Source organism: Eriocheir sinensis, chromosome 64, assembly GCF_024679095.1.
Source record: "Eriocheir sinensis breed Jianghai 21 chromosome 64, ASM2467909v1, whole genome shotgun sequence".
NCBI classification, from domain to species: domain Eukaryota; kingdom Metazoa; phylum Arthropoda; class Malacostraca; order Decapoda; family Varunidae; genus Eriocheir; species Eriocheir sinensis.
The window spans coordinates 5,494,793-5,516,964 of NC_066572.1; the positions used below are offsets into that span (position 1 = coordinate 5,494,793).

At 46.0% G+C, this 22,172-nt stretch overlaps 1 protein-coding gene and 1 long non-coding RNA gene across 3 annotated transcripts in view; one reads left to right on the forward strand and one right to left on the reverse strand.

The window, feature by feature from the left end:
- Positions 1-22,172, reverse strand: part of LOC126987336 (gastrula zinc finger protein xLCGF3.1-like) — a 67,709-nt gene that overhangs the window by 22,045 nt on the left and 23,492 nt on the right. The gene's annotated exons all lie outside the window — the stretch shown is intronic.
- Positions 1,416-2,291, forward strand: LOC126987337 (uncharacterized). The gene is made up of 3 exons (XR_007740754.1): positions 1,416-1,431; positions 1,514-1,919; positions 1,960-2,291. It is a non-coding gene; the product is annotated as an uncharacterized LOC126987337 (long non-coding RNA).

The following is a 22,172-nucleotide window of genomic DNA, read 5'->3' on the forward strand; positions in this document are numbered from 1 at the left end:
GCCTGGGATTGAACCCGCGACCAGCGTGACGGGAGAGCCACTCCTTACCGAGTCGGCCAAAGAGGTACCACACTGGCTAAGTGGGTTATGGGAGGCTCGTTCATCAGGCATAGTCGCCGCACTACAACTGTGCTGTCTGTTCATGTGTGTGGCGAGGACCTTGGTAGTGTAGTGCAGAGTAATGGCAGGTCCTGTGGCTTGTTCAGTTCTCTTGGTGCCCTGGGTGGAGGGGTGCCCTGGGAAGGGACAGATGGTGGCCACGGGGCAGACAGTTTTGAAGCGCGGTAATGAGGTAGTTGGTCCGTGCCCCTGGGTGGAGAGGTACTCTAGGTAAAGATGGACCATGGGGGCGGGGCAGACAGTTTTGAAGCGCGGTAATGAGGTAGTTGGTCTGTGCCCCTGGGTGGAGAGGTACTCTAGGTAAAGATGGACCATGGGGGCGGGGCAGACAGTTTTGAAGCGCGGTAATGAGGTAGTTGGTCCGTGCCCCTGGGTGGAGAGGTACTCTAGGTAAAGATGGACCATGGGGGCGGGGCAGACAGTTTTGAAGCGCGGCAATGAAGTAGTTGGTCCAGCCATGCATCAGAGTGAGGGTAACCACTACAGTGCCCTCTTGAATTTCGCGCAATCCGAGTTTCACGATCCTCGAGTTTTGCGCTTGGTCCTAAATTCTCACTATCCTGATTTTTGTGCATTACCGCCCTGAGTTTCTCGCTGCTCAGACTTTTTTTTTTTCCTCCCCATCTCCGCCTGTAGTGCCGGTAGGCTTTCTTCAGGGGCCTGGTGGTCGGTCCAAGCCCGTCATGGCGCAACAGTGTCCCACAGGTGATGTTCTGGAAATTTACCCAGTTCTCTGACAGGGTTTGGGTAAACACTCTTGTCCTCCCGTCTTTGAAGCCACCAGGCTCAGGACATTTCAGGAGCCCAAATGTGGAGCCCTCTAAAGCCTAGGTCCCCAACCCAAATGACCTCGAGGGTCGCATTGCCCATTCCCCGTCAGCCCGTGGGCCACATCCAAAAAACACCACCACCACCTTTAATATAAAATATGATATATGGACGTCTAGAGCAGGGGAGAGACACTGAAAACTGAATGGCCGAAGCCCCCTTATAAAGCCGAAAAGTGCGCCATAGTGGACGCTGATTGGCCGGCTTAACAGCGCACGCTCATTGGCTCTCAGCACTGCAGAAATTTAAAAAGTTGTAAACCGGTCATGTATCCACAGTCTGCACCGCGGGCCACAGAAACGATCCTGGAGCCCTTCGGTAGGCCGCACCTAATGTTGAATGATGTAAAGTCCCGCGGGCCGCACCAAGGGTGCTCGCGGGCCGCGGGTTGGGGACCTATGCTCTAAAGGTTAAAGGTTACCCCTGGCCTGGGTGTATGGGCTGGTGCCCCATCTGTACCACACAGCTGCTCCCAAAACAAGGGTGTGTTGGGATTTCTTAGTAGGTGAATATAGTCAGAGAAGTGGCAGCCAGTCACCTTGTATCAATGTCTGTTTCCTTACAGATGGAGGAAGGCAACGTTGAGCTGATGTCTGCCCTCACTGAGGCCACCAAGTGTGTGGAGGAGTTTAGGTCTGCAGAGTGACTCCAGTCCTCAGGCGGGCCAAGGCTTCAGAGGATACCAGGCTGAGGATCAATGGGGATTCAGTTCTTACTTCCGGACTTTATATTTTCTAAGGCTTATGGATTTACGCCTTTATATTTCCTAAGGCTTACGGTTATACTATAGTGTTACGTAGTGTTGTCGGGAGCATTTATTGGTGCAGCAGTTACTTGCATCCTGAGTGTTGCAGGGTGTGGCTGTTACTCTGCACTTGTGTACCCAGGCAGGTTTTTACACACCTTTTCAGGCACTTGTGTACCCAGGCAGGTTTTTACACACCTTTTCAGGCACTTGTGTACCCAGGCAGGTTTTTACACACCTTTTCAGGCACTCGTGTACCCAGGCAGGTTTTTACACACCTTTTCAGGCACTTGTGTACCCAGGCAGGTTTTTACACACCTTTTCAGGCACTTGTGTACCCAGGCAGGTTTTTACACACCTTTTCAGGCACTTGTGTACCCAGGCAGGTTTTTACACACCTTTTCAGGCAAGGTATTTTGCTTTCATATCTTCACCTTAGTTTCAGGATGTCATTTTCACCTTTTGTAGATTTTTTGTATATTGCAAACATTTATTTTACTAAACTTCTACAAATTTTGGTGATTTTCCTTCCATACTCTGTCTTTCACTACAGTGGTAATATATGTATATCTCCATAGTAAAACTCTAATGCTAATAATTCAGTTTCAATAATGACTCCATGGCTGCCGCGAAATGTGTGTAGTTTTGTTTTCCCTGAACGCTGTTGTAGTCTGAACATTGCCATTGTGGCCTGCCGGGCTGCCGAGGTGATCTCTTCGCTGATTGGACAGCAGCTTGAGGCAGCCTTGCTCCGGCTCATCTTGAGAAACTGGCCCTCCACACTGCATCTTGCCACTTTTTCTGTAGCTCACACTTCTGCCTTGCAACTCTTACTTGGTGCCTTCTTCAGTGGACGGGAGAATAAGAGTGGACTGTGGATGGCTTGAAAAAACAAATTGTTAACTACAAAATAAGACACTATTTGAAGTCTGTCTCTTATATAAATGTTTCTAGTGCTTTATATTCCTATTTTCATGAGATTATTAAGGTAGTGCAAAAATAAACTTGCAGGTTACAGAGATGTTCTGAACACGGTGGCATCACCAGACTTTGAATTCATTGGGAGGGAAGGGAATTGTGCACATTTAAAAACAACTTGTAGGTGCAGCTCTCAGCATGTCATGTTTGCTTGGTAATGATTTTTTTAATACATTCGTAATTCACTTTTATGCTATTATTAACTGATGAAGAAACTAAATATTGCATTACATAAGTGAGCTACAAAATCAATATCAATGGGGGCATACGCCGGGGGGTGCATCGCCTCGCCCACCCTATGGCGCAGAGCCCAGGGGTCCCTCTGGGTGAGTCTCATGCAGGCCCCCTTCTCATCCCAAGTACCTCCTGGAAGGAACCATCGACTTCCTCTGCAGGCGCCCCCATGGCCTTCCTTCCCTCATACACTCTTCACAAATTCATTCTCCCCCATTCTCATCATGTGTCCAAACCATCTCAGCGCACCACCCACTCCACCACTCCACACTCCACTCCCTTCACTGTCAACCCATACCAAACCCCTCACACACACTTCCATTACTTCCTCCATGCCATCCTGACACACCACACGCACCTCTTGTACAACTCATTTCCACTGCACGTATTCTTGATTGCTGCGCTGCACTCCATGTCCACGTCTCTGATGCATGCGACAGAGTTGGCAGGATAATACTGTTCCTTGTTCCCCTCTTTACCGCCATGCTCACACTTCTTCCTCTCACAACTCTCCCCAATGCACCCACCACCTGTCTGCCCTTCACTGCTCTTTCCCTCACCTCACCTTCCATGCTTACATACAACTGTCCCTAAATATTTCACCTCAGTCACCTCCACTCTCTCTCCTCCCCTAACCTTATCCTACACTTTGTTGTGCTCTTTGCTCTAACTCTGTATGGCTTTGCTAAATCAATGACCTGTTCTCTCGCCCTCTCAAATACCATAACATTGCGCTTTCCAGCATTCACTCAGCTTCCTCCTCTTACACACCCTGTCAAATGCATCCACTATCCTCTGTAGCGTCCCCTCATTCTCTGCCAACAATACTGTATCATCTGAAAACAGGTCCGCCACCAATGACTCCTCTGTACCTCTCACTTTCTGCCTTGTACCAAGTTCCCCCACTCTGGCTTTCATTTCTCTCACAGAACCGCCCATGTACAGTTACTTTCTTCATCCTCTCATTTAAAACCCTGCCATACACTTTTCCTGCCACTCTGAGTAGACTTATTCCCCTGTAACTATTAGTCACCTCTGCTTCCTTTCCCTTTGTACAGCAGCACAACACTAGCCTTTCTTCAACCCTCAGGCACCTCACCCTGTTCCTGTTCCTGTTACATATCCATAATATCCATTCCACAACTACACCTCCTCCATACTTCAGCCGAGTGGCCCAAGACTACCCACACGCTGTCCTGAAGACCCGGACTCTAGAAGAAACCGTCTAAGTGAATCAAGAATGAGTTCCGGGGCACAGCATGAGTGAGGAATAAATGGCGCCACTATAAAAATTGCCTGTGCCATGATGGGCTTGGGCCGACCACTAGGCCCCTGAAGAAAGCCAACCGGTGCTAGAGGCGAAGTTGTTAAAAAATACTACTAATAATAATCTGTTATGCCATCAGCTCCAGGGGCCTTTCCTACCTTTAACTTCTTCTTTGCCTCCTCTATCTCACCTCTCTCCAGCCTCCCCTGTGGATCTGGCCGCCCTACACTGATCTTTATTCCTACACTGCTCACTTCCGCTCTCCCTCCCACACTCTTATTCATTACAGTTTCCTCTTTCCACACCTCCCTTATCTCCTTATTCCCCTCACAAGCACCCATCTCTCCTCTTCATGCTACAAATGTCACTCTTTCCTCCCCTATTTCACTTTTATCTTCTTTCCAGCAAAGTTTTTTGTTCTGGTATTTTGGTGATATTTTCCTTCCCAAATCCTCATCCACTCTCTTTACTTCCCTAACCAACTTCTTGCTCTCCCTGTACTTCCTCTCCCATCCCTCTCGCCTCCTCCATCATATTTCTCTCTAACATTTTCTTGTAGTTCCTTCTGTTCTCCTCAACTGCCTCTTTCTATCTCATCTGTCCACCACACAATTCCTTTCTTTCCTTTTCCACACGACCTATACCTGACCACTGAACTCAAACACCTCATTCACTCCCACACTGCAGAGGACCTGCCACTGACAGCACAGTCTGGCCAACACCATGAATCCAAGAGAAACCTTCCAGATTAATGAAGACCAAACTACATATGTAAACCTTATATGTCAGTAACACTCCTTCCCAGATGATCAGTCACTAGAACTACCAAGCCTATCAATGAAACCAGAGGACAAACCTGCCTCTAGCTTTGTATAAATGAAGTACCCACTGTCTTCTGGCGTACCTGGCACCTCAGGCCGCCTCCTCTTGGGATGACACTAGACTGACTTCCTCCTCCAGTCTTGTCTTCAGGGTTTTGTAATGACTGTAGACTGACTGACTGACTTCCTCTTTCAGCCTTCTGGGTTTTGTAATTTCATCTTCGTCTTCTCCTGGTTGTCCCTGAGAAGGCCTGAAATGAACCAAAAAGGAAACCAATACAAGTTCACACAGGGAACAAGATATATAAATGCATAGGGAACTAGAAGATACTTGGGAATATATACTTATTTTATGCATAAGAAAGAAAATAGACAGAGCAATACTTCCAAGACTGGAGAGCAAGACAATACATTCTCCCCTTCTTCCCCCCCCAAAAAAAAAAAAAATCTAAACTCTTTCACTAAGTTGTGGGGTCACTGGGCTGGGACGAGGCACTCAGAACAACGACACTCATCAACCGCAGAGTCTTAGAGGGAGGCATCTTATTGGTGGGTTATGTGGAGTGAGTGGAGGTAGTGGTGTAGGTGGAAGGTAGAACAGTTAACCCGTTCACTGCGGTTGGCACAGATTTCGCCTTCACTGGTAGCCTGGTAACATATAGTCCCAAATCTTTCTCTGCCTCTGTGGTGGATAGTGCAGTGTTTCCCATGTGGTACTGGTATGCTGGATATCCTCTCCCAAGGTACAGGACTGTACATTTTCTTCATTGAATGGTAGCAGCCACTTTTTGTTCCATTCCTGTAGCTTGGTGGTGTCTTCTTGTAGGAGGTTTGCATTCAAGGGGTTAAGGAGTACAAGTGGACTAAATATCAATGGTTACAGGTCACGAGTGGATAGAGTGAAGCAGTGGGGAATATTGCACCAGGAGCCACTGAGGACAGGACGAAGACAAGAATCTGCATCAGGGGAAGTCCTGTCAAGTAGGTCACAAAGTCTGCGTGCTTGGGGAGTCCAGCGAGGGAAGACGGGCAGAGATCGAGGCCCATCTTCGCAGCTCCTCAGTTTGCCTCTTTGAAAAGCCTCTAATGGAAGTTGCTGGGACTTTCATGGAGAGTTTCGTGATCCTAGTGATAGTCTTACACAACCCCTGCACCTTGAATGGGAAGAACACCTATGAGAGCCAGGCTGACCATCTCTGTGGCCTCCGGAAATGGTCGTAGTGGGAGCTAGAGACATTTAACCCGGTAGCAGCGATGGGCCAAATTTGTGGCTTTACCGTGTACCAGCGACGGGCCAAATTTGTGGCTTTACTGTGTACCAGCGACGGGCCAAATTTGTGGCTTTACTGTGTACCAGCGACGGGCCAAATTTGTGGCTTTACCATGTACCAGCGATGGGCCAAATTTGTGGCTTTACTGTGTACCAGCGACAGGCCAAATTTGTGGCTTTACTGTGTACCAGCGATGGGCCAAATTTGTGGCTTTACTGTGTACCAGCGACGGGCCAAATTTGTGGCTTTACTGTGTACCAGTGACGGGCCAAATTTGTGGCTTTACCATGTACCAGCGACGGGCCAAATTTGTGGCTTTACTGTGTACCAGCGACGGGCCAAATTTGTGGCTTTACTGTGTACCAGCGACGGGCCAAATTTGTGGCTTTACTGTGTACCAGCGACGGGCCAAATTTGTGGCTTTACTGTGTACCAGCGACGGGCCAAATTTGTGGCTTTACTGTGTACCAGCGACGGGCCAAATTTGTGGCTTTACTTTGTACCAGCGACGGGCCAAATTTTTGCCATGATATAAACCCCAAAAAATAGATGATGCATAAACTGATCCCAAATGCGTTGATATATTTTATGAAATGCTTTGCGTGAGTGATGATTTTTTCTACTTTTTCTTGCTTAGAGGGACCTTTAACCCGGTAACAGTGGGGATCATGTTTCTTAATGGTCCCTCCAATCGAAAAAAATGAGAAAAAATCACCCTCACACAAACCATTTCATAATATATATCAAAGCATTTGTGATCAGATTATGTATCATCTATTTTGGGGGGTTTATATCATGGCACAATCCCATCGCTGCTACTGAGTTAAAGCCATGATCCCCGCAGCTACTGGGTTAATACCATGGTCCTAGAGCCCAAATAGTTGACCTTCCTGCCTAATATGAGGACCAGGACTAAAACCAGAAGCAGGGTACTGAAGTGGCGCTCAATGACCACCAACATCAGGAGCCGGTTCGCCAGTCCACCACAGAGTTATTGCAATCGCCCGAACCAATCTACTTTCTCCACAATGATCCGTTACTTCCACTCAAGTGCCGGACACTATAGAGACTTCCCATGTGGTTACCTAAAATTTCCTCCTTTTTATATCAATGGCAATCACTACACAAGGCACTTTCCTGGTATTCTGTGTGCACTGTAGCCTGGAGATGATGGAACAAGAGTCGGCAGGGTGGAGAGGTAGGAAGGAAGGTTTGGTTTAGTCAGCGCAACATCTGTGGTCATATGCCAGAGAGAGACAGAAGGGGAAGGAATTATAGGAGAAGGAAACAGATTCCAGGAGACGGGACACAACATCTGTGGTCATATGCCGGAGAGAGACAGAAGGGGAAGGAATTATAGGAGAAGGGAACAGACCCCAGGAGACGGGACACAACATCTGTGGTCATATGCCGGAGAGAGACAGAAGGGGAAGGAATTATAGGAGAAGGGAACAGACCCCAGGAGACGGGACACAACCCACGATTAATACCTGGTACCCATTCACTGCTGGGTGGACAGGGGCGTAGGGTATCGGAAAAGCCGCCCAAATTTTTCAACTCCACCCGGGAATTGAACCCGGGCTCTCAATTGTGAGCCGAGTGTGCTAACCACTGCACCACGAAGCCCCCGTAGGTAGGAAGGAGTATTTGGAGGGCGGAACAAGTGGAACAGCGGTGCAGATTGCAACTGGAAAGAAAGAATGATTAGAGAAAGTGGAGAGCAAGCTGTAAATATGCTGGAGGAAGAGTGGATTGAAAAAAAAATGTAGAGTGGAGAAGTGGAGTAGATTGAAAGTGGAGAGAAAGAGTATGATTAGAGAAAGTGGAGAGCAAGTATAATATGATGGAACAAGAGTGGAGTGAGAAGTGGAGTAAGATGAGAAGTAGAGTGGAGAAGTGGTGCAGATTGAAAGTGGAAACGAAGAGAAATAGTGGAGTAGGTAGACTAGGAGGAGTAGACAGCACTTGAAAGAAACTAGACTTGTGAAATAAACCGCAGCTAGAAACTTTACGTACATGTTAAAGAAAAAATGTGACTGTAACAAGGTGGAGCAGGCAGACGTGGAGGAGTGGAGTGTGGAGGAAGTGGTCTATGTGGAGTATTGGCGGTAAAGGGAAGAGAACAGCTAGAAATTACAGTAGAGAGGTGGAGCATGTGGCGTATAGAAGGGTGGAGGTGGAGTGATGGTATGTGGAATGAGTGGAGAGGGTCAGATTGGTGAGTGGAGGTACAGAGAAAGGTGAGTTTTGAGAAGATTGAACTGGAGAAGATAAGCAACTGGAAAGGTGGAAGAGTAGTCGGCAATGATAGAAGTGGAAGAGGAGTATGTGGAGAGGTGGAAGAGAAGTGGAAAAAGGTGGAAAGGGAGGGAATTTGAGTGGAAAGGCAGGGAATTTGAGTGGAGGAAAGGAAGGGAATTTGAGTGAAAAGGAAGGGAATTTGAGTGGAGGAAAGGAAGGGAATTTGAGTGGAGGAAAGGAAGGGAATTTGAGTGGAAAGGAAGGGAATTTGAGTGAAAAGGAAGGGAATTTGAGTGGAAAGGAAGGGAATTTGAGTGGAAAGGAAGGGAATTTGAGTGGAAAGGAAGGGAATTTGAGTGGAAAGGAAGGGAATTTGAGTGGAGGAAAGGAAGGGAATTTGAGTGGAAAGGAAGGGAATTTGAGTGGAGGAAAGGAAGGGAATTTGAGTGGAAAGGAAGGGAATTTGAGTGGAAAGGAAGGGAATTTGAGTGGAAAGGAAGGGAATTTTAGTGGAAAGGAAGGGAATTTGATTGGAAAGGAAAGGAATTTGAGTGGAAAGGAAGGGAATTTGAGTGGAAAGGAAGGGAAATTGAGTGGAAAGGAAGGGAATTTGAGTGGAAAGGAAGGGAATTTGAGTGGCAAGGAAGAGAATTTGAGTGGAAAGGAAGGGAATTTGAGTGGAAAGGAAGGGAATTTGAGTGGAGGAAAGGAAGGGAATTTGAGTGGAAAGGAAGGGAATTTGAGTGGAAAGGAAGGGAATTTGAGTGGAAAGGAAGGAATTTGAGTGGAAAAGGAGATAATTTGAGTGGAAAGGAAGGAATTTGAGTGGAAAGGAAGGGAATTTGAGTGGAAAGGAAGGAATTTGAGTGGAAAGGAATTTGAGTGGAAAGGAAGGAATTTGAGTGGAAAGGAAGGAATTTGAGTGGAAAGGAAGGAATTTGAGTGGAAAGGAAGGGAATTTGAGTGGAAAGGAAGGAATTTGAGTGGAAAGGAAGGAATTTGAGTGGAAAGGAAGGAATTTGAGTGGAAAGGAAGAATTTGAGTGGAAAGGAAGGAATTTGAGTGGAAAGGAAGGAATTTGAGTGGAAAGGAAGGAATTTGAGTGGAAAGGAAGGAATTTGAGTGGAGGAAAGGAAGGAATTTGAGTGGAAAGGAAGGAATTTGAGTGGAAAGGAAGAATTTGAGTGGAAAGGAAGGAATTTGAGTGGAAAGGAAGGAATTTGAGTGGAAAGGAAGGGAATTTGAGTGGAAAGGAAGGAATTTGAGTGGAAAGGAAGGAATTTGAGTGAAAAGGAAGGAATTTGAGTGGAGGAAAGGAAGGAATTTGAGTGAAAAGGAAGGAATTTGAGTGGAAAGGAAGAATTTGATTGGAAAGGAAGAATTTGAGTGGAGGAAGGAAGGAATTTGAGTGGAAAAGGAAGGAATTTGAGTGGAAAGGAAGGAATTTGAGTGGAAAGGAAGGAATTTGAGTGGAAAGGAAGGAATTTGAGTGGAAAGGAAGGAATTTGAGTGGAAAGGAAGGAATTTGAGTGGAGGAAAGGAAGGAATTTGAATGGAAAGGAAGAATTTGAGTGGAAAGGAAGGAATTTGAGTGGAGGAAAGGAAGGAATTTGAGTGGAAAGGAAGGAATTTGAGTGGAGGAAAGGAAGGAATTTGAGTGGAAAGGAAGGAATTTGAGTGGAAAGGAAGGAATTTAGTGGAGGAAAGGAAGAATTTGAGTGGAAAGGAAGGAATTTGAGTGGAAAGGAAGGAATTTGAGTGGAAAGGAAGGGAATTTGAGTGGAAAGGAAGAATTTGAGTGGAAAGGAAGGAATTTGAGTGGAAAGGAAGGAATTTGAGTGGAAAGGAAGGAATTTGAGTGGAAAGGAAAGGAAGGAATTTGAGTGGAAAGGAAGGAATTTGAGTGGAAAGGAAGGAATTTGAGTGGAAAGGAAGGAATTTGAGTGGAAAGGAAGGGAATTTGAGTGGAAAAGGAAGAATTTTGAGTGGAAAGGAAGGAATTTGAGTGGAAAGGAAGGAATTTGAGTGGAAAAGGAAGGGAATTTGAGTGGAAAGGAAGGAATTTGAGTGGAAAGGAAGGAATTTGAGTGGAAAGGAAGAATTTGAGTGGAAAGGAAGGAATTTGAGTGGAAAGAAGGAATTTGAGTGGAAAGGAAGGAATTTGAGTGGAAAGGAAGGAATTTGAGTGGAAAGGAAGGAATTTGAGTGGAAAGGAAGGAATTTGAGTGGAAAGGAAGAATTTGAGTGGAAAGAAGGAATTTGAGTGGAAAGGAAGGAATTTGAGTGGAAAGGAAGAATTTGAGTGGAAAGGAAGGAATTTGAGTGGAAAGGAAGGAATTTGAGTGGAAAGGAAGGAATTTGAGTGGAAAGGAAGGAATTTGAGTGGAAAGGAAGGAATTTGAGTGGAAAGGAAGGAATTTGAGTGGAAAGGAAGGAATTTGAGTGGAAAGGAAGGAATTTGAGTGGAAAGGAAGAATTTGAGTGGAAAGGAAGGAATTTGAGTGGAAAGGAAGGAATTTGAGTGGAAAGGAAGGAATTTGAGTGGAAAGGAAGGAATTTGAGTGGAAAGGAAGGAATTTGAGTGGAAAGGAAGGAATTTGAGTGGAAAGGAAGGAATTTGAGTGGAGGAAAGGAAGAATTTGAGTGGAAAGGAAGGAATTTGAGTGGAAAGGAATGGAATTTGAGTGGAGGAAAGGAGGAATTTGAGTGGAAAGGAAGGAATTTGAGTGGAGGAAAGGAGGAATTTGAGTGGAAAGGAAGGAATTTGAGTGGAAAGGAGGGAATTTGAGTGGAAAAGGAAGGAATTTGAGTGGAAAGGAATGGAATTTGAGTGAAAGGAAGGAATTTGAGTGGAAAGGAAGGGAATTTGAGTGGAAAGGAAGGAATTTGAGTGGAAAGGAGGAATTTGAGTGGAAAGGAAGGAATTTGAGTGGAGGAAAGGAAGAATTTGAGTGGAAAGGAAGGAATTTGAGTATTTAAAATTCAGCCATGCACATTCTGCAGTTTGACAGAGTATATGTATATGCTTGTAGTATGGTGGCAGGGCGGTTCATGTAACGACCGTCATCGCTGTTACAGGTGGCAGGGGTCATTTACAGGGTGGGTGGGGGGTCGCAAGTAGGGTAAGTGGTAAAAGAAAATGCAAGTAAACAATATATAAAGAAATAAAATGGAAAGGAGGGAATAGGAATGGAGAGGAGAGGAGGTTGTGTGTATTAAAGGTCAGGATGGAACGATGGTAAGTAGAGATATGATGGGTGGACATGATGCTGCTGGCGTACACCTGCGGACACCTCAAAACGGAAGCCATGCCGGTCGTTAGCACAAAGCAAGTTAATAGTTGTACCATCACACTATATAGGGCGGTATCAAGGCACCTTCGCTTCTCACATTGACTATTTCTAAAGGGTCAAAGAATGGATGAATCGGGTCCTAATGAGTGTTTCTTTGAAGTTCATGCTACTGAGGAAGGATCAAACTACCACCAGGGTCATGAAACTACTGATGGAAATGCCGTCAAATCATACGAAAGCCTTGTCAAATATGTGAACTTGCGGCGAAATGTTTTAAAATACGACCCATAGTATGTATTTCCTGGGGTTGTGATGGCAGGCTCCTCCCTTCTCCTTTTGCTGCACACCTCCAACAACAAACTATCAATCAGTCCTGCCATACCCAGCATATACTTTCCAGTTATGAGAGAGAGAGAGAGAGAGAGAGAGAGAGAGAGAGAGAGAGAGAGAGAGAGAGAGAGAGAGAGAGAGAGAGAGAGAGAGAGAGAGAGAGAGAGAGAGAGAGAGAGAGAGAGAGAGAGAGAGAGAGAGAGAGAGAGAGAGAGAGAGAGAGAGAGAGAGAGAGAGAGAGAGAGAGAGAGAGAGAGAGAGAGAGAGAGAGAGAGAGAGAGAGAGAGAGAGAGAGAGAGAGAGAGAGAGAGAGAGAGAGAGAGAGAGAGAGAGAGAGAGAGAGAGAGAGAGAGAGAGAGAGAGAGAGAGAGAGAGAGAGAGAGAGAGAGAGAGAGAGAGAGAGAGAGAGAGAGAGAGAGAGAGAGAGAGAGAGAGAGAGAGAGAGAGAGAGAGAGAGAGAGAGAGAGAGAGAGAGAGAGAGAGAGAGAGAGAGAGAGAGAGAGAGAGAGAGAGAGAGAGAGAGAGAGAGAGAGAGAGAGAGAGAGAGAGAGAGAGAGAGAGAGAGAGAGAGAGAGAGAGAGAGAGAGAGAGAGAGAGAGAGAGAGAGAGAGAGAGAGAGAGAGAGAGAGAGAGAGAGAGAGAGAGAGAGAGAGAGAGAGAGAGAGAGAGAGAGAGAGAGAGAGAGAGAGAGAGAGAGAGAGAGAGAGAGAGAGAGAGAGAGAGAGAGAGAGAGAGAGAGAGAGAGAGAGAGAGAGAGAGAGAGAGAGAGAGAGAGAGAGAGAGAGAGAGAGAGAGAGAGAGAGAGAGAGAGAGAGAGAGAGAGAGAGAGAGAGAGAGAGAGAGAGAGAGAGAGAGAGAGAGAGAGAGAGAGAGAGAGAGAGAGAGAGAGAGAGAGAGAGAGAGAGAGACCGGGCAGTCCTTTTCCTTTCCTCCTTCGCTCATCGCCTCTGTTTCACCTCCCTCTACTTCTTCACTCCTTCTGTTTCTTCTATTTCATCATCACCATCTTCACCTCTCCCTTTACGTCAACAACCATCACGTCATAGCCACACTTCCTCCGACTATTGACAATTAATTTCCGTAGTATCAAAACAAAATAGCCCAATTACACCATCTAATCACCTCACATAACCCCGACATAATAGTAGGGACTGAGGAGACTTGGTTGACTCCTGCGGTGACAGTAGGGAGCTTTTCCTCCCCTTTAGTATATGACCGCTTTTCGTAAGGACCGCCCGACAGACAGCACAGGCCTGCCCTTGACACAGACTGCGAAATCCCCTGGGTCCAGTTACAAACCTTCAACTGTAAATCTCTTCTTATTGCTGCTTTTTACAGACCGCCTTCTACTAAGGCAGACTATTTACACAACCTTCAAATTTCTCTTTCACGCATACAGGCAGACAAACACATCTGGATCCAGGTGATTTCAACCTCCCCGACATTGACTGGACTGCAATATCCCCATTTGATCCTCCCGATGCTGACGCCCCAACCCCGTTATTCCCCACACAAACAGACGCCAACTACACGACACATTCATTGACGTCATAAATACATTTTCACTCACAAACAGTACTCCAGCCAACGCGAACACATACGGTAACGCGCCCCGCTGGCCACGGTGGTCCTTTGACCACAGCACACACACTTGACCTTTTTCTCACCAACAACATTCTTTACATAGCAAACACTCAGGTTGTTCCAGGACTTAGTAAGGTAAAGTTGGGGGCATACGCTGTAGCAGCGCGTGGCCTCGGTGCTCATCTCCGTAACATTGGCCCTTGAGCCTGTGGTGGGAGGGAGCCCATTACCCCGGTACACGGGGCCAGTGTGACATCCGGGTTACCACAGTTTACCTTCCCCGGGTTTCCCCAGGTACCCATTTATCGACCAACCCAAAAGGGAGGATGAACAGCTAGGTGAGCTGCACGCCGACTGCCCGGGCCGGGATTCGAACCCGGGCCCACGGGAGTAGAAGCCAGGCACGTTGACCACTAGACCACGGAGGTGGACTTAGTGACCATGACATACTAATCATTGACGCTGACCTCCGACCGATTAGACATAAACAGAGACCCAGACAGATATTCCTTTATTCAAGGGCTGACTTAGACATGATCAAACAAGACCTACTGCTTTCAGCACTGACTTTTTTGCGACAGACCCACACACAAGACTTCTGTCCACCAACTGGAACAACCTGAAACACACCATACACGACTCTTATGAACAGACACATACCACACACACACACACACACACACACACACACACACACACACACACACACACACACAAGACTTCTGTCCACCAACTGGAACAACCTGAAACACACCATACACGACTCTTATGAACAGACACATACCACAAAAATACAATTTCTAGTAGGTACACTCCCCTTGTTTTCCAGGGATCTACGCAGACAACATCGCAAGAAACAAAGACTCTACAGACGCGCGCAGACATACAACACAACAGATAATTGGACCGCCTACAAAAGCCACCAAAAGACATTTGCCAAAAACATAAAATTAGCGGAACGCAAACACATCGCAACTTACCTCGCAGACAACGTAAGAAATAACAAAATAAACTTTTTTTAAATTCCTTAAAACGCGCAAACACGACACTAACACGATTACATCACTGAAAGACAACACTAACACATTAGTAACCAGCCCACAACACAAAGCACAAAGACTCACCACACACTTCCAATCGGTATACACACAAGAACACAACCTGACACCAAACATGCCACACAGCCCCTTCCTCCCGATAGCCCCCCTTGACATTACGACTAACGGAATACAGAAATTACTGGAAGGACTCGACACAACTAAATCCACTGGCCCCGACAACATTCCCGCCTTCATCCTAAAATCCTTTGCCCCCATCCTTGCCCCCATCCTGCAGGCCATATTTAATGACGAGATTTTCTATTCTCTTTTTCCATTATTCTCTCGGTCCCACACGTCCTCTGCGTGTATCGAAACACACGAGAAATTAATCACAACAAGGAGAGGGTATTCCCCGGCTGCCTAGGATTGAACCCGCGACCAGCGTGACGGAAGAACCACTCCTTACCGAGTCGGCCAAAGAGGTACCCCGCTGGCTAAGTGGGTTATGGGAGGCTCGTTCATCAGGCATAGTTGCCGCACTACACATATACACCCAATCCCTATCATCCACCTCATTACCCTCTGACTGGCTTTTGGCAAACATTAATCCATTGCTAATGACAGGTGACCGGACTGACCCAGCCAATTATCGCCCCATCTCACTAACATCGATTCCATGTAAAATTTTGAACACATAATACACAAACACATAATGCGTCACCTTGACACAAACAACATCCTTACTGACTCACAACACGGCTTTCGACCCAAACGCTCATGTGAATCGCAACTCATTACTACATTTCATGACATGACGAGGCTACTTGACCGACGTGACATTAAACAAGTTGACGCTATTGTTTTAGATTTTGCCAAAGCCTTTGACAAAGACCCGCACAAAAGACTGACATTAAAATTGAAATACTACGGTATTTCAGGACCTATTCTTCACTGGATCACTGCATTTCTTACTAACCGGACTCAACGCGTTCTTCTTGACGGATCTTCATCTGACACTGTCTCTGTTTCTTCAGGTGTCCCACAAGGCGCCGCTCAAGGCCCCCTTCTTTTCCTTCTGTACATTAACGATCTTCCACTCTCAACAGAGTGAGTGACCGTGGTGCTGAGCGGAGGTGTTGCGCCTAGCTCCGCACAGAAAGTGTCGACATGGCCGCTGTTAGGGCCAAGGGACTGGGGGATTTGTGTTATGTTTGTGCAAAATTCACGGGCGAGAAGTTGACTGGTTGCTGTTTGTGCACTAGGTGGTGTCATGTGAAGTGAGCTAATTTGTCTGGGATCAACCTGGATAATATACCTAAAATAAATTGGATATGCACCCCATGCCTCCATAAAGCGTCTCTGGCTACCAGCATTGTGGAAAAATTGGATGAATTCAAGCAAGAATTATCTAAGGAAATATCTGTGGTTAAGGATGAGGTTGAATCAAGGGCTGTGAAGGTGCAGGAGGAGCTGGGATCAGTTGTTGACACGCTTAAATGTGCTGAGCATGCTGAATCCAGTTGGGCTGAGGTGGCAAAGAGAGGCAAGAAGGTCAAGAAGAATCTCTTAGTTGTAAAAGCTTCTACACAGGAAAAGAAGGCGACAGACATTTACATATTTACATAGAAAATCAGACCACACAGACCCTATGGTCCAGACTAGGTGGTCTGTCCTTAAACCTAAGTGATTCAACATTAATCAGATGGCTCCAATACGTTGCATTTTAACTCTACTTAATATTAAGTTGAAGGAAGTGACGGTCGAGCTTGTTTTTGAAGGAGCCAATCGTGTTACACTGGACCACTGATGGTGGGAGCTTATTCCATTCTCGCACTACAACGTTGGTGAAGACAAATTGGTGCAGTCTGGATTTACTTGTCTACATTTGAGTTTTACGCCATTGTTCCTCGTACGCAAAGTGTCATCGATCATAAACAATGTTGATCTGTCTACATTCGTGAAACCATTAAGAAGTCTCCCAGGCATTGAATGGCATTCAAATAACTGATTCAAGATTTACAAATAGAGGTAACATTGTCATGAACTTTGAAAATGAGAACACAAGGGCTGAGGCTGCTCAAAAAACTGGAGTCTGTTGAGCAAATTAGTATCAAGAGTGTTGGAAAGATGAAACCAAAGATCATGATATGCAATGAGCATAAAGAGAAGACCAAGGAAAAAATAAAGGAGACCATCTTAGACCACAATGAGTTCTTACACTCAATTGATTATGTTGAGAATAAGATTGAGCTAATTTTTAGTAAGCCTGCGGCTGGCGGTACGATGCACTACACAATGAGGTGCGACCCAACTGTAAGAGAACTGATTCACAAGAATCATGACAAGTTAAAATTAGAATGGGGAATATACACAGTGAGAGACAGATACCATGCAATTATATGTTATCACTGTCAGAGATATGGCCATTTTGAGGCCAACTGTACTGCCAAGACCAATGGAGACGCCCCAAATTGTTTCAAATGCGCTGGCAATCATAAATCACAGGAGTGCACCATGGCTGAGAAGAAATGCATAAATTGTGTGAGGTTCAAGAAGCCTGAAATCAACCACTCGGCGAATGACCAATGTTGTGTAGTTCTCCAGACTGAAATTGAGAGAATTCGTAACATGACCGATCATGGCTATTAATTAGTGCTTGTACTCAAAGATAAATTGTGTGTGATGAATGTTCAGTGTGGTGAAAATGATCGTTGGATGTGGCCATATTCACCCAGTCCCAATCATCCACCTCATTACCCTCTGACTGGCTTTTGGCAAACATTAATCCATTGCTAATGACAGGTGACCGGACTGACCCAGCCAATTATCGCCCCATCTCACTCACAAAATTTTCGAACACATAATACACAAACACATAATGAATCACCTTGACACAAACAACATCTTTACTGACTCACAACACGGCTTTCGACCCAAACGCTCATGTGAATCGCAACTCATTACTACATTTCATGACATGACGAGGCTACTTGACCGACGTGACATCACACAAGTTAACGCTATTATTTTAGATTTTGCCAAACCCTTCGACAAAGTCCCACACAAAAGACTGACATTAAAATTGAAATACTACGGTATTTCAGGACCTATTCTACACTGGATCACTGCATTTCTTACTAACCGGACTCAACGTGTTCTTGACGGATCTTCATCTGACACTGTCCCTGTTTCTTCAAGTGCCCCACAAGGCCCCCTTCTTTTCCTCCTGTACGTTTACCATCTCCCACTCTCAACGCCTAACTCTTCCACTAGACTATTTGCCGACGATAGTTTGCTGTTTAGGGCAGTAAAGACTACCGACGACTGCATCATCATCATCATCATTTCATCGACGCCTGCTCCTAGGAGCTCCCACCAGGGGATGGCCATGGCAGAAGAGCTTCCAACTTTCTCTATCCAGACACTCCCTCCTTGCCTGCTCAAAGTTTCTCGAAGATCTTTCCCCCCTCTCCCTAACGTACTCTTGCACCCTATCTCTCCATTTCACTGGAGGTCGTCCTCTAGCATTCCCTCCCTCTATCTCACTCACATACACCCTTCTGGTCATCTTACTCTCCTCCATTCGCTCCATGTGGCCAAACCACTTTAAAGTCTGTCGCTTCACTTCTTCCACCACTCCACACTTCTTCCCTTCACCCCTGTGACACATTACAAAACGCTCGTACACACTTTCATTACTCATTCCATCCATTCTACTCACACTACAAGCACTCCTCAAATAACTCGTTTCCACTGCCTGCACTCTAGACCTCTGACTTTCATTCCAGGCCCCCGTTTCAGTTGCATATGTGAGGGTTGGTACTATTATTTTCTGCCGACGACTGCAGACTACTACAAAAGACTTGGACGCCCTCCAGCGGTGGGAGCGCACCTGGCAAATGCACTTCCGACCAGACAAATGGAAACGGTTATGATTCACCAGAGCTCACAACCCCATCCATCACATTTACACTCTCCATTATTCAGACCTTGAATCAGTCCACACACACAAGTATCTTGGTGTCCACCTATTCACTAACCTTAAGTTCAACACCCACATAGACCACATCAGTGCCACAGCCAACCGAACCCTGGGGTACCTGAGGAGGAATTTACATAACTGCACACCTGACACTAAACACATTGCTTATGACACACTTGTGAGACCAACACTTGAATACTGCTCCACGGTGTGGGATCCTTACACACACAGAAACATTGATAGGTTAGAACAAATCAACACCAAGGCGGCTAGGTTCATTACAAACAATTACACTCGAACGCCTGGCATCACAACACGGATCAAACAACAGATAAACATGGACCCTCTTCACATACGCAGACAAGCACACAGACTTACACTTATGTACAAGATCACAACACTCACATTGACATTGACCCACAAACATACCTACACAACGCAAACAATCAACGCACTCGTAACACACACATCCATAAATACCAAACATATCACACTAACACTGACGCATACAAGCACTCATACTTTCCACGCACCATACGTGACTGGAACAGCCTCCCTCAACAGATTTTAGAGTGAGGTACAATAGACTCATTCAGAAAACAAATACACACTCACTTGTCACCACAACACACCAACTCTAACAGTGACACTTGATTCACTCCCCTCCCCTGCACACCCGGCTCCCCCGTCCCCCCAACAGCCAACACAAATATGCGTGTTATGCTGAATGGGTGCCCTGCGCATTAAATATCAAGATCAAGAAGTATCAGACATGAAAACTGAACCAATGGATATTTGTGATATTATTCGTGAAAGGAATTAAGACACTCACTCACTCACTACGATGTTTGAGAATAAGTGCATTGAAGACTATTACCGAGGCTAACGTTGTAATTGTTGACGGCCCTCGAGAGCGCTGCATCAGCGGCGGAGCAGGGCCTGAAACCTCATCTACGGTAAACGGTAAACACCTGCTATCCATATCAGACCCTATGACATACCGTTTTTCGCAAATATCTTTCAAACGAAGACTCGGATCCGCATGGGGCTTTGGCACAGATTGCTTCACACACTCCGCTAATTTTTGACGCTATTGTGCAATGCCAGATGCGGTTAATTATGGCGTTTACTCGTGACTGTGATGGCAAAACCTGCGTGAGCCACTTACACATTCGAACAGGTGAGGCGTGACGTATTTGTGACGTGTATCCGCCGCCTACCTCCACCCCTGGCTTCCCCTACTCCCACCCCTCCCTTTCCCTCCCTCCTACCCTCCTCCTTCTCCCCCCCGCACTCTCTCCCCCCGCCCTCTTTCTCCCCTATACCTGCCCCTCCCCATCTCTCTCTCTCTCTCTCTCTCTCTCTCTCTCTCTCTCTCTCTCTCTCTCTCTCTCTCTCTCTCTCTCTCTCTCTCTCTCTCTCTCTCTCTCTCTCTCTCTCTCTCTCTCTCTCTCCTCTCTCCTCTCTCTCTCCTCTCTCTCTCTCTCTCTCTCTCTCTCTCTCTCTCTCTCTCTCTCTCTCTCTCTCTCTCTGGAGGAGGAGGACGAGCAGGAGAGCACCTTCCTGGTGGGTGACTCCATGATTCGCCAGCAGGTCGTTGAGTTCTGCGGCAGAGTTCCTCGTCGAAGACGGAACTATTGCTATCCTGGTGCTGGGATCGACGACATAACTGATGCTCTTTTTTTTTTTTTTTTTTTTTTTTTTTAAAGCAAAGGAGACAGCTCAAGGGCCAAAAAAATTAAACATTAAAAAAAAAAAAAGCCCGCTACTCGCTGCTCCTAAAAAGAATCCAAAGAGGTGGCCGAAAGATAAGTCAGTTTCGGGAGGAGAGGTGTCCTGATACCCTCCTCTTGAAAGAGTTCAAGTCGTAGGCAGGAGGAAATACAGATGAAGGAAGATTGTTCCAGAGTTTACCAGCGTGAGGGATGAAAGAGTGAAGATGCTGGTTAACTCTTGCATAAGGGGTTTGGACAGTATAGGGATGAGCATGGTAGAAAGTCGAGTGCAGCAGGGGCCATGGGAGGGGGAGGCATGCAGTTAGCAAGTTCAGAAGAGCAGTCAGCGTGGAAATATCGATAGAAGATAGAAGAGAGAGGCAACATTGTGGCGGAATTTAAGAGGTAGAAGACTATCAGTATGAGGAGGAGAGCTGATTGACATACCGTTTTTCACAAATATCTTTCAAACGAAGACTCGATCCGCATGGGGCTTTGGCACAGATTGCTTCACACACTCCGCTAATTTTTGACGCCTGTGCAATGCCAGATGCGGTTAATTATGGCGTTTACTCGTGACTGTGATGGCAAAACTGCGTGAGCCACTTACACATTCGAACAGGTGAGGCGTGACGTAGTGAGGTGTATCCACCGCCTACTCACCCCACCTTCCCCCTACTCCCACCCCTCCCTTTCCTCCCTCCCTACCCTCTCTTCTCCCTGCACTCTCTCCCCACGCCCTCTTTCTCCCTATACCTGCCTCTCTCTCTCTCTCCTCCGAGGAAAATGATCGAATGTTTTAAAATACTTAATGGTTTCACGAATGCAGACAGAACAAAATTGTTTATGATCGATGACACTTTGCGAACGAGGAACAATGGCACAAAACTCAAATGTAGACAAGTAAATTCAGACTGCACCAAATTTTTCTTCACCAACGTTGAAGTGCGAGAATGGAATAAGTCCCACCATCAGTGGTCCAGTAACTCGATTGACTCCTTTAAAACAAGCTCGACCGTCACTTCCTTGAACTTAATATTCACTAGAGTAGAAAGCAACATTTTGGAGCATCTAATTAATGTAGAATCACTTTAGGTTTAAGGGACAGACCATCTAGTCCTGGACCATGGGGTTCTGTGTGGTCTGATTGATTCTCTCTCTCTCTCTCTCTCTCTCTCTCTCTGTCTCACTTGTGATGTACACGAGATATGAATACATGCACACGTATGACTTGGAATTAATGGCAGATAAATATGAATTATATGAAGTCTGCATCAGCATCAACAGCTGACGTGAGGATGACCTGTTTGTCGATGGTGATGAATTTTGAATTAATATATATATATATATATATATATATATATATACATATATATATATATATATATATATATATATATATATATATATATATATATGTTACGCCACTCCCTACCACACACCATCCACGGGCAGGCAGGCGGCGTGATCCCCCAGAACAACCACTCGGGCACCAGTCACTCACAGCGGCCGACACAGAACACCGAGGGGAAGGAGGAACGAGGCAGAGCACAAAGGATACACGTTCAACACTAATTTCTAGTTTAATGACAGGTTCCTCACACAGTACAGAGTACAGCAACTTTCAAGGCACAGAACAGTTAGTTAATCAGGAACAGTACAGTGGCACGGCTGACACCAAACCGGATGCACACAGCCTGCGTGAAGGGGCAGCTCAACACTC